Here is a 13,008-nt window from a genome sequence, read left to right as displayed (position 1 = left end):
CTCTGTACCACTCCACAATATGTCAGTGCACTCAATGTCATTACTCTATGCCACTCCACTCTATCCTGCACCACTCCACTCTACCTTGCACCAATCCACACTATGCCACTTCATTCTACTCTGAGACAATGTACTCTGTCCCACTGCATGCTGTGACATTCTACTCCACTGCAGTTTACGCTATGCCACTCTATGCCACTCTGCTCAGCACCGCTCTACTCTACGCCACTGTGCTCTATACCCTCTACTCTAAACCACAGCATTCTAATGCAGTCCACTAAACACCACTTCATTCAGAACCAATGCACTGTACGCCACTGCACTCTTCGTCAACTACTCTGCACCACTGCACTCTATGCCACAATAGTCTGCTCGGCAACACTCTACGCCACTGCACACTACACCACTCTGCTCTATGTCACGTGCCTGTACGCCACTCTATTCTACTCTGCACCACTGTACTCTAAGCCACTGCTGTCTACACCGCTCTACACTGCACCACTTCACTCTACACCACTGTGCTCTTTGCCAATGAACTCTACACCACTGCACTCTATTACACTTTACTCTGCAAGACTGCACTCTCCCCCACTGAACTCTTCTCCACTCTACTCTGCACCACTGCACTCTTCGCCACTGCATTCTACTCTGCACCACTCAACTATGCACAACTCAACTGCACTCTACACCACTCTACTCTGCATCACTCCATTCTGAGACACGGCACTCTGCGCCACTGCAATCTACACCACTCTACTCTACACCTTTGCACTCTACACTGCACCACTCTACGCCACTTTACTCTACTTTGAAATAATCTACTCTGTTACTGCACTCTACTCCATCGCACTTTATGCCACTCTACTTTGCGCCACTCCACGGCAATGCCACTGCACTCTATGCCACTGCAATCTATGCTCTACTACTCCACTCCACTCCACACCACTGCAGTCTATGCCACTCTACTCCATGTCACTGCATTCAATGCCAATATACAGTACACCACTTTACTCAAAAGCAATGAACTCTACGCCACTGCACTCTATGCCAGTCTACTCTGCACCACTGTACTTTATGTCACTCCACTCTAGGCTACTCTACTCCAATTTATGACACTCCACTCTATGATACTCCACTCTATGATGCTCTACTCCATTAAACTCTACACCACTCTGACACTGTACTCCACTCCACTCGACTCTACAACACTCTACTCCACTCTGTACCTCTCTGACACTACTCAACTCTGACACTCTATGCAATTCTCTCTACTCCACGCCACTTTACTCCACTCTATTCTATGACACACTACTCCACTCTACCCCACTCCACTATTCCACTCTATGCCACTCCATGCCACTCTATGCCACACCGCTCTACTCCACGACACTCCACTCTATACCACTCTCCTACACTCTATGCTTTTCCATTCTACATCACTCTACTTTACAACACTCTACTCTATGCAACTACCTCTGTGCCACTCCACTCTACTCTACACTAGTCCACGACACTCTATGCCACTCCACTCTACGACACTCTACTCCACTCTATGCCACTCTACAACACCCCACTCTATGACACTCCACGGCACTCCTCGACACTCCACTCCACTGTACAGAATTCTACGACACTCTATGCCACTCAAATCTATTACACTCTACTCCACTTTCCGCCCTTCCACTCTATTTATTTATTTATTTATTTATTTAAACTTCTAAAGCGCGCAGCTACCCACAGTGGGTTTCCCGGCGCTCAGGGACAGACTGAAGAAGAAAAAAATAGCAAGCTGATTTTACTGGGCTACAAATTACTGCTGGAAGAGCCAAATTTTAAGTCCCTTGCGGAAACGAAAGAGATTGGTTTCTATCTTTAGGGTCAAAGGAAGAGCATTCCAAAATTTAGGACCTAAATAGGCAAAAGAACGGCCTCTCATTTTTGCCAGCCTAAATCTGGGAACAGAAAAATCACCGTGTACTGATGATCTTAGAGTTCGACTGGGTTTATAGGCCTGGATAAGGCCCTGAAGGTATTTTGGGGCTGAGCCGTGTTTGATTTTAAAAACGTGACACAGGGCTTTGAATTTAATTCTGTTTGGAATTTTAAGCCAATGAAGGTCACGAAGTGCTGTGGAAGCAGATGTTCTCCTAGGAACATTGCAGAGCAGTCGGGCAGCAGCATTCTGCACAACCTGAAGTTTTTTTATGGTTGTTAGGTCGGCTACAAGATATGCGACGTTGCCATAGTCCAGGCGGGAAACAACCAACGCCTGGACTACCGTTCTTTGTGTGGAAAGGGGCAACATCCACAAAATCTTCTGAAGCCATCTCAGGGTGGAAAAACAGATAGAGGCCACCTTTACAGCCTGCTGTCTCATTGTAAGTTTCTCATCAATGAGAAACCCGAGATTGCGAACTGCAGTTACAGGTTGCGGGGTAGGTCCCATATCATTGGGCCAATGGTGGGGGCCCCAGAGATCCTTGTTCTTGCCTAGTATCACAACCTCGGTTTTGTCATCGTTAAGCTTCAAAAAGTTACTCTTCATCCATTTGGAAACACGAATCAGACCTTCTTTCAGAGCAGAGGTGTTGTTGCACTCTTCATTAGAGAGAGAAAAAATGATCTGTGAGTCGTCGGCGTAGGAGTACAGTGTAAGACCAGCTTCCTCCACAATAGTAGCTAGAGGTCTTACATAAATGTTAAATAATAAGGGACTGAGTATCGACCCTTGGGGAACACCATACGCCGAGGGATAAGTTGTAGAAGAAGCAGAAGCAGAAAACACCTGAAAAGTGCGATCTTTTAAAAAAGAGGCTATCCAGGCAAGAGCTCTACTCCCAGGGACCGGAGAGTCGCGAGAAGGATGGAATGAGACACAGTGTCGAACGCCGCACTTAGATCGAGAAGGATCAAGGCTGATGTTTCTCCGCGATCGACACTGTGTCGCAGACTCTCGGTGACTCCTAGGAGTGTGGTTTCAGTCGAATGATGCGCTCTAAAGCCTGATTGGGACGGATGTAAAAAGCCCGAGCTCTCCACAAGATGTGTCAATTGTGTATTAATGTGCCTTTCCAGGATCTTTGATAGAATGGGGAGCAATGAAATTGGTCTGAAGTTAGACAGATTGGTGATGTCTGCTCCAGCCTTTTTTAATAAAGGAATTATCATTGCATGCTTCCACTCCTGTGGAACATATGACTCAAGTAATGAAGAGTTGAGAAGTTGCATTAGCACTTGACGTGGGCTGAGTTCAAGTAGTTTTAAAATCTTGGCGGGTACCGGATCCCGTGGGGAGCCAGATTTAATGCTATTTAAGCAATGGGAAAAAGAGACATCATCAAAGGGTAACCAGTTTGCAAGTTTCGTCCTTGTGAGGAGTGAAACATCTGGAGTCAGGATAGGTTCTGGCAGAGACGTATCATTAGATATAGAAGGACTTAATGAGTCATAGATGCGCTCTACTTTAGATATGAAAAAATTAGCAACAGAATTACATTGAGCCTCTTCTAGTGCAGATGGGGCTGGTACCGTATCTGCTCCAGTTAATTTCTTCACAACCGAAAAGAGAGTACAGGACAATTTTGGGCATTGGTTACTGTATTCGAAACAAAGGCAGCTCTGGCCATTTTACAATGATGATGGTAGTCCCTAAGGGCTTCCTTATAGGCTATTTTACGGGAGGCGGAATAAGAACGTCTCCATTTTCTCTCAAAAATCTTACGACTAGATTTCATGCGTTTTAGATCTTCAGAAAACCAAGGTGCAGGAGGTCGATGAGATGAAGAGTTTTTAGGTGTTAAGGGAAGAAGTTCATCAATGGCGGAATTCAGCCATTTGAATACTTCGGAGTTTAATACAGATGTGGATGTGTTGGTATTAGGAAGGGTATTCGATAAACGTACGTTAAGATCAATAGTATTAAGTTTGTGCCAACGACGTATAAACACATCCTTACTGCTGCTGTTTTTATTTTGAATTTCTGTCTTAGATAAGGCAAAGTGTACAGCATAGTGGTCCGACCATTCCAATGGACGGGCAAGAGAAGAACATTCAAAAAGAAGATTTGAAAAGACAGGATCCAATAAGTGCCCGGCAGAATGTGTAGGGCCAGAATTGCATAATAGGATGTTTAAGGCTTCCAATTCACATAAAAACAATTTGCTGACATTACATTGACCATCTTCCAGATGGAGGTTCAGGTCACCAACAATGGAAAAGTTGGCCGCTTTCAGAGAAAGAGGAGCAATAATGTCTGCAAAGGGAGTTATCCAGGTGTTAGCGTTACCGGGGGGACGATAAATCAGGAGACCAGACAAAGTGAACTGAGGGATAATAGCGAGCTTAAAAAGTCCGGCTTCGCATCCAAGCATGGGGAAAGCATCAAGAGTACATGTATAGTTTTTTTTTTTTTTTGTCCTCATTTGCCTTACCCTCCATGTGGGAAATTCCGACCACCCTACACGACACAAAGGCGTAAGTTGTTATAGTGGTGGCAGACATGACCCAAAAACCAGGGGGGACTTTCGCCGACTCCATCTAGGTATGTTGCAACCTGCAGGACCGTTAACGGACCTGGGCAAAACCCGGTCCAGGGAGTGTTCAAGGCATAATCATAGGACCCGGGGAAAAAAAAAAAATCCAAAAAAAAACCAAAAAAAAAAAAACCCCGGACCCTATAGCCATTTAATCAGCAGATTCCAAAAAGCCAAGTTGTGTTTGCTGCATGATCTGTTGAGGTCGGCTTTAGATGTTTCGTATAGAGACGAGAGCCACCCAGAGTGTGATGGGGCTGTTTTCTCTGTCCAATGTATACAAATTTGCCTTCTGGCCAATAGAATTGCATAGAAGAGGAAGGACCTTGCTTTGCCAATGATGTTATCTTCCAGACCAAAGATGACAAGTGGTAGATTTATTGACAAGGATGCATTTAAAATAGAGTTTAGGGTGTTCTTCACTTCCTCTAAAAATCTAGCAATTTCCGGGCAGTCCAAGAACATGTGAATGTCACATGCTTCAAGGCAGTTAAATTTATTACACTTTTTATCTGGGAGAAATTTGGAGAGTTTCAACGGTGTTATGTATGCTCGATGTGCTGAAAATAGATGGTTTTGTTTTAGCCATGATGGTTTCACAATTCTATGGAGAAGACCAAAGGAGTTTAGCCACAGCTCTTCACATTGGAGGCCAGTCACCTCCCCCCATAGCTCATCTGGAAGGAGAAACTCCCCATCGATTTCCTACAACAACTGCCAATACCACATGGCTACTTCTTTCCCTCCCATAAGTCGTTCCACTAACCGTTGCTCCAGAATACTGGCCTTCCCTAAATGAGGGTCTATACGGCGTTGGGATCTCGCCCAGCTTTCCAGTTGGATGTATTTAAATCTAGAAAGCCCAAGCCCAACATGATCGTATAACTCGTCCCAGGCTATTAGTGATCCTTCCTCAAATAACTGACCCCATCTTTTAATACCAGCTTGGTGTATTGTGGAAGACAGACTATCTCTCAGACATGGTGGTAGGCCAGGCGAGTCCCAAATTGGGGAGAAATTAGAATAGTAGGACAGCCCCAATCTTTTCCTAATACTGAACCAGGTTTTTGTCCATGACTGTAAAATTTTGAGTTTAATTTTCTTAAAGAATTTCTGACTCCCAAATTTAAACATAAATCCGTCTGCTGCTAGATTCGCCCCCATTAGCATAGCTTTATATATTGACCCAGTAGGAAGGTTAGCTGGCATTTTTAGAAGCATCCTAGAGTGTGACAGCAAGAATGCCCATGCATAATACAATAAGTCTGGCAAAGCGAGCCCTCCCTTCTCTCTTCTTCTCCTCAACTTTTTCCATGATACTCTAATGGGTTTATAGTTCCGTATGAAGGAGTTGATTTCTCGCTGACATTTTTCGATTGTTTTAGAATCAAATGCCAAGGGGATTGCGTTAAAAATAAACGTAAACTTTGGGAGAATACACATTTTAACCAGATTTACCTTACCCGTTATAGAAAGTGGCAGGTGAGTCCAAGATTTTAAAAGCTTTTTACTCTCACTGTATATTCTGTTCAAATTGGTTTGTCCAATGCTGCCCCCTTCTTGGGTGACTCTTATCCCAAGATAACGCATAGATGTTGAGATATTTACCCCCGGCAGTGTATCTAGTAAATTCCATACCATTGTTTCGCTTTTACTCGAGTTAATGTCATAACCCGAGGTATGACCAAACTCTTCTGCCCGTTTAATAACAACAGGGAATGCCTTTAATGGGTCAGATGTAAAAATCAAGATGTCATCCGCATAAAGTGCTACCCGCCTGTCCCCTTCTCCAAAGCTAAAAGATGGAATATTAGCCTCCTCCCGCAAAAGCTGGGCAAATGGTTCAATATATAAATTGAAAAGGAGGGGGGAAAGCGGGCAGCCCTGCCTTGTACCTCTGGTTATATTGAAGTCATCTGTTAAAACCCCATTAATCAACAATCTGGCCGAAGGGGCACCATAAAGATGCTTTATAGTTCTACAGAAACCTTCCCCACAATTGAATTTTTTAAGTACATCATTCAGATAGAGCCAATTGACTCTATCAAAAGCCTTAGTTGCGTCTAGGGTTAGAGTAGCTAAAGGTAGGGAAAAGGCTGTAGCGATGTCTATGGCTCCTATCAGTTGGTGTGTTAGGTCTGATAGTTGTCGACCTTTTATAAAGCCTTTTTGGTCTGAATGAACTATAGTACCAATAACACTAGCCAGTCTAGCTGAAATGATTGTTGCGAAGATTTTGTAATCATTATTTAGTAATGATATTGGTCTATATGACCCGCATTCAAGGGGAGATTTCCCTGGCTTCGGGATAAGTACAATTATAGCCTCCCCCCAAGATTTGGGCGGCAAATCTCCTTCTATTAGGATACCATTAAATAAGGTTGTCAGCACGGGGGCGATGACATTTTCCAAAGATCTGTAGATCTCCCCCGGCAGACCATCTGAACCCGCCGCTTTCCCTTTTTTTGATTGTCGAATAGCTTTTATCACCTCAACCTCTGTAATCTCAGACTCTAGGGCCTTACTTTGTGTTGTTGAGAGGGTTGGAAGCGTAATAGCTTCCAGCCATCTATCTCTTGCCTGCTGGTCATTGGGAAGATCTTCCCTATATATTGCCTCAAAAAAGTCGAAGAAGGCTTTACCTATATCTAGGTTAGTAGATCTTGTCATGGCCTCACCCTCTATCCTAATTTCCTTAATAAATTTGAGGGCTTGATCAGATTTTTCTTTCCATGCAAGCACTTTCCCTGCGGCTTCGCCAAATTCAAATTGGGCAATCTTGGTCACTTCCCACCTTTTATTTAGTCTCTCCTGTACGATATTTTTCAGTTGTAATTTCAACTCGGCCAGTCTTCCTCGGATGTTCCTGAGGGTGAATCAATCCTTAACTCTACAAGTTTCATGTCTTGCTCTAGGGTAGCAACCCTATCTCTATACATCTTCCGCCTAAAAGAGGCTCGGTTGGTAATCTGACCTCTTAAGAAGGCCTTAAATGTTTCCCAAACCACAGCCGAGCCTGCAGAGTCCCTGTTTATGTCGAAAAATATTGAGGACTCAGCTACCAGAAAATTAACCTCTTCATCTTCGAGCAAGAGAGTCCGGTCAAAAGACCAGGATGAGTAATTAATGATGTTTTCAGGTCTCAAGGTGAATGCTAGTGCGGAATGGTCCGACAAGTGTGATGGTAGGTAGTCTATCATCATCAGAGTGTCCTTTAAGCAGTAGCTAAAAAACGCATAGTCGATTCTAGATTTGTGTTTAAAGCGACTTTTCCGGAGGGACACCCCTAACTTGTTGCCGGCTCTTTCTCTCCACACATCCGCCAAGCCAAGTTGTGTCATAATTGTAATAAGGGTGTGCCTAGATTTGGAGGAACTACAAGTTCTAGAAATTACAGATTTATCCAGCCTGGGGTTAAGAACGATGTTAAAGTCCCCCATCCAGATCACCGGATCCCGGACCAACACTAGTTGGTCTCTGACAGCATCCAAATGTGAAGGATCATCGGAGTTGGGGCCGTAGTAACCGACCAAAGTATAGATCCGAGCATCCAGCGAGACTCTCACTAATAGCCATCTCCCTGTGTGGTCTTCTTTACAATCCAGAATTTGTGCTTTTGCGGATTTTTTAAAAATGAATATTACCGCCCTGATGTTGGCATTGTGGTCTGTTGAACAAAATGTATCAATCCACCTCTGTTTTTTAAGCAGGGTAGTGGCCTCTGTTTTGAGAAGATGAGTTTCCTGGAGAACTATGATCTGCGCCTGAGAGTCTCTCAAATACTGTAAGATACAATCTCGTCTACCTCTCACACGCAGACCATTGACGTTCCAGGACATACAGTGTATAGATGTCATGGAATATATACTATCTCAAACTCCTTCATTATTTCACTCCCTGTTGATGACATCCTGATTTTAACATATTGAAAATCTGATTGTGGAAGAGAAGACAACCCAAAAAACGTAAAAAGGGTAGACAGATGAGGTTTTTTAAATATATTGCCCTTACCTCCCCCCCCTCCCCAACCCCTGGATTTACGCCCACCTACAGCCTTACCCTTTGACCCCCCCGCTGCAATATTTCTAGGTAAGAGACTGCTATTACCAACTGATATAGGCGCAAAAATATCTCATTAATAATGTCCAGGGGGAAAAAAAATCCCCTTCAAATGTTTAGACATTGCCTACGAGAAAAAAAAAAAATCTTCCTTTTTTTCCCCTTTTCTCCCTTCTTCCCCCTGCGTAGGTTTCGCCTCATTGCAGAAACATTAGCACCAGAAGCAGTCCGAGCAGCGGCCGACTCGGAGGAGCCAGAGGATCGGGGTGACGTCTCCTTGGCTGAAAGTAAGGAGTTTGATCCAATTAGGGGGGAGTCTAAGACAGGCACTAACAAAAGTAACAACTCGCAATTAAGATCTACAAGGAGCAAGACTAGGAACCGTGGTAAGGAGCTCAGGCTGGAAGACAGCAAACTACAGCTCCCAGAGTGCACCTTGGGAGTGTTTTCAAAGTCAAGTCTGGAGCACAAAACTAGTTTAGGCGAGACTAAGGGAGAGTCTGCTAAACAAGGAAAAAACACACTAGACAAAAAAAAGACCAAGAATAGTAATCTGAAAGCCTCAGGAGGTATAGCTCCATCACTGCGCACCTATTTTAAAGCAATGCCTCAGGTGTTAGAGATCACGCAGGTTATGGCTGCATCCAGGGGAGAAAGCCTACTACAAGATAAGCATGAAAGACAGGACAGATCTAATGTTATTTCCAGTTCAGTCCCCTCCTCCAACCTCCCTGCGAAAGTGGCAATGCCTGAGGGATCTTTAGCACCTATCTCACCTGACCCGGTGTTGGTCACGGAGACTGCTGCTGTCAGTGGAACATCTAGTCAGCAAGTTGAACTCCTAGTTGAGGGGAAACAAAGTGTGGCTGCAGTGGGAGAGGTGACGACACAGGAGGCAGTGGACCGGGGGCAGGAAGATCAGGGGGTGGGTAACACTCTTGAGGCCCTAGTCAGCTCTATTGCCGCAATGAGGGAGGAGATCCGGCATGACTTTGCTGTTTCTAAAACCAATCAGAGTGAAATAAGAGCAACTTGTGAGGTTTTAGGTCAAAAGGTGGATGGCCTATGTGAAAGAACTGGATTACTGGAAAGTTCGGTTGATCTCTTATCTACAAATTTAGAGGCCGCCAGGTCCAAAATACACACCCTTCAAAGAGATGGGGATAGCATGAGAGAGAGGATTGAGGTCTTGGAAAATTATTCAAGGCGCAACAACATCAGACTTCTGAAAATTCCAGAAGGCAAGGAAGGTGCTGACCTTAAAGGCTTTATAATTCGGATTTTGAAGGAATCCCTTAACCTTGTCGAAACAGCTGAAGAATTAGACAAAGACATTCAGCGAATACATAGAGATCCATTCCGCATGAACCCAGCAAGAGCTAAACCCAGGAAGGTGTTAATCAATTTCTTGACTCACGCACTTAAAGAAAAGATTTTAAATCTTGCTCTGAAAGCTAGAACGATGAAGGGCTCGGATTTCTCCTTTGAGATACGTTCAGATCTCTCCAAAACTACTCTGGATAGACAGTGGGAGCTGGGGCAACGCATGGATAAATTTAGGTCTCTAGGCGCTACAGTGCAGATGAGGTTTCCAGCATTCTTACGGATCATGTACAATAACAAGATGCACAATATCCGCTCTACTCATGATGCTGACGACCTATTAGAATCCATCCGAGAACATGCCCAGGCTCAGACTACAAAATAACTGAGGGTGATTAATACCATAGGGGTCTTCTCTGGCCCCCTGTGTGTTGCTGGTATTTGGTATCTGGTATCTGTGTCTGTGTCTGAAATACGACACTTTCTTTTACGTAGTCTAGACTAGGATATGTCTACGGTATGGTGCTCTGTCAGTATACTGCAAAGATCTAGATATTATAAGTTAATTAGGAAAGTACTGTCCCCATTTGACTTATACTTCGGTCCTTCTCCATTATTGGGTTTCCTTCTGTCATCTGTTTCCCCAACTACAGTAGAATTAATTATCCCTTCCTCTTCTCTACCCTTTCACCACTATACTTTTTGCTGACTCTAATTGTTGTCGATTAATGTTAAAAAAAGGAAAGTGGAGGAAAGGAGATGGAGAGGAGGGGAAAGGGAAAAAAAAAAAAAGGGGGAAAATAAAAAAGGGAAGGAGGGAAGAGATGGGGAGACAAGAAAGGAAAAAAATAGATAAATAAAAGAAAATAGAGAAAGAAAAAAAAAAAAGAGTACATGTATAGTTTGACTTAAAAATTATCGCAATGCCACCTCCTTTACCAGTGTCTCTATCTATTTTAACCAGTTTATAACCGTCGGGAATCGCTATGGCAATGTCAGGCCCGAACTAACCTGAAGCCAGGTTTCTGTAAGGAACATGGCATCAGGATTTTCGTCCACTACAAAGTCATAAAGGTTGGTCTTATGTTTTGGAAGTGATCTACAGTTCACACTCCAAAACTGCAATTTTGTACGGGAGGAGGGAGTTTTAGCAGCCCTAGTTCTACCCCTCGGTTTACCCCGTTTATGTAATACTTTCAGTTGATTACATCTTGACATTCGGCCCGTGATAAAGCCGCAGTGGGTGCATTTAAAATTATGAACTGGCAATACACATGTAGTGCACTGTGCGCGGGGGGGGGTGGTAATTAAGCCGTATTAACTCCTCACCAGTGTAGAGGTAACTAGCACTTTGATGGACAGGGATTGCAGGAAGCGGAACCGGGTCCAGTGTCCCTGGGCCCGTCCTGGCGTGGACAGGCGTAGATGGGCCTGACTCTGGCGCGACTCCGGCGCGAGTCAGATGCGCCCGCTGTGCGCGTTCGCTGCGCGAAGACATGGACGTCCCCTTTTATGCGCAACTAGAGCGCTGTCAATCCCACCCACACACAAGATGGCCGCCGCTATTCAGTGCCCGGGACCGGCTCCACAGTGTCAATGCTCGGCTGGGAGTGGCCCAGGGCAGCGGGAAAGAGGGAAAACGAAGTGGACGGTTAGAGCTTATTAAATCAAGCTAGATTGCTTAGAATTGCAATAAAGTGGATAAAACGCCGATTTAGCAGTTTGTACAATTAAAAGCAAGTAAAATCAAAAACAATGCTAAGTAACACAGCCTCCCGGCTTCCGCCCCAGGATGTGCTCAAGCAGTCACACAGTCCACTCTACAACACTTTACTCCCTCCACGGCGCTCCACAACACTCAACGCCATTCCATGGCACTCAACGTCACTGCACAACTCTCTATGCCACTCCATAACACTCCACTCTACTCCACAACCCTGCACTTTACAACACTACACTCCACACCATTCTCCTTTTTGCCACTAACTTTTAGCCATGCTGAACAACAGCCACGCTCGTCTACAACATGGCTACAACATATTTGCAAAGCCAGTAGCTCTTTTTTAGGTGAGAGTCTTGCCTGACTACTAACTGTAAATTGTTTTAATCCCACTGGTATTTTCAGTACAGCCCACATGTGTATGCTTTTATATTTTTAAATACCGCACTTACTGTTTTGGGCACTCGTTCCCCCGTTTGGAGGCGTTCCGCTCCCGAGGGTACCGCCATCTTGGGTTGGGAGCCGGCCGAGCAGTGCAGTGCTCCGCCCCTCCCGCCCTTCCTCCTTTAAAAACTTAGCGCTTCCCGTCGGAGACTGACTTGACAGTCTTGGTGTATGAAGTAAGCGTCCTGAGGCGGAAGCCGGGACTTTTAGAATTGTTTAGTCTTGCCTGACTACTAACTGTAAATTGTTTTAATCCCACTGGTATTTTCAGTACAGCCCACATGTGTATGCTTTTATATTTTTAAATACCGCACTTACTGTTTTGGGCACTCGTTCCCCCGTTTGGAGGCGTTCCGCTCCCGAGGGTACCGCCATCTTGGGTTGGGAGCCGGCCGAGCAGTGCAGTGCTCCGCCCCTCCCGCCCTTCCTCCTTTATATGGCCCCCCTCACGAGGAAGCGCAGCGGACGAGCGCAGCGGGCGCGCCGACGGCGCGCCAAAGGCGCGCCAAAGGCGAGCCCGTCTGCGCCCGTCCGCGCCGGACCCGCGCCCAGGGCCATTCCCCCTGCTGCTTCCTCGCCTCACTCCTTACCTAGGCTCGTTTACAATACAAACGACCTGTTAGCACTAAACATCGTATCTCCCGGTAAGGACTGCAACATTTGGGAACCTGGGACCAATCACCCTCCCACACTTTCCCACTGCCCCAAGTGCTCGTCGCATTTGTTCAAACCTTTTTGGCTACCAATCACGCAACTAAGAGACCAGTTCATTTGTCCGATAACCAACCACCCCTTGACTAAATGCCTTCTCCTTAATACAAGGTCTCTAGTCAAGCATAGCTTAGAAGTCGCCGATTATATACAGGACGCAGGCATAAAAATTGCTTTCATTACGGAAGCCTGGACCGATGCAGCATCAGGTCCAGATAT

Source organism: Triturus cristatus, chromosome 6 (assembly GCF_964204655.1).
Source record: "Triturus cristatus chromosome 6, aTriCri1.1, whole genome shotgun sequence".
Classification (NCBI taxonomy): Eukaryota; Metazoa; Chordata; class Amphibia; order Caudata; family Salamandridae; genus Triturus; species Triturus cristatus.
The sequence above is the reverse complement of the archived record's forward strand: the minus strand, read 5'-3'. Positions refer to the sequence as shown.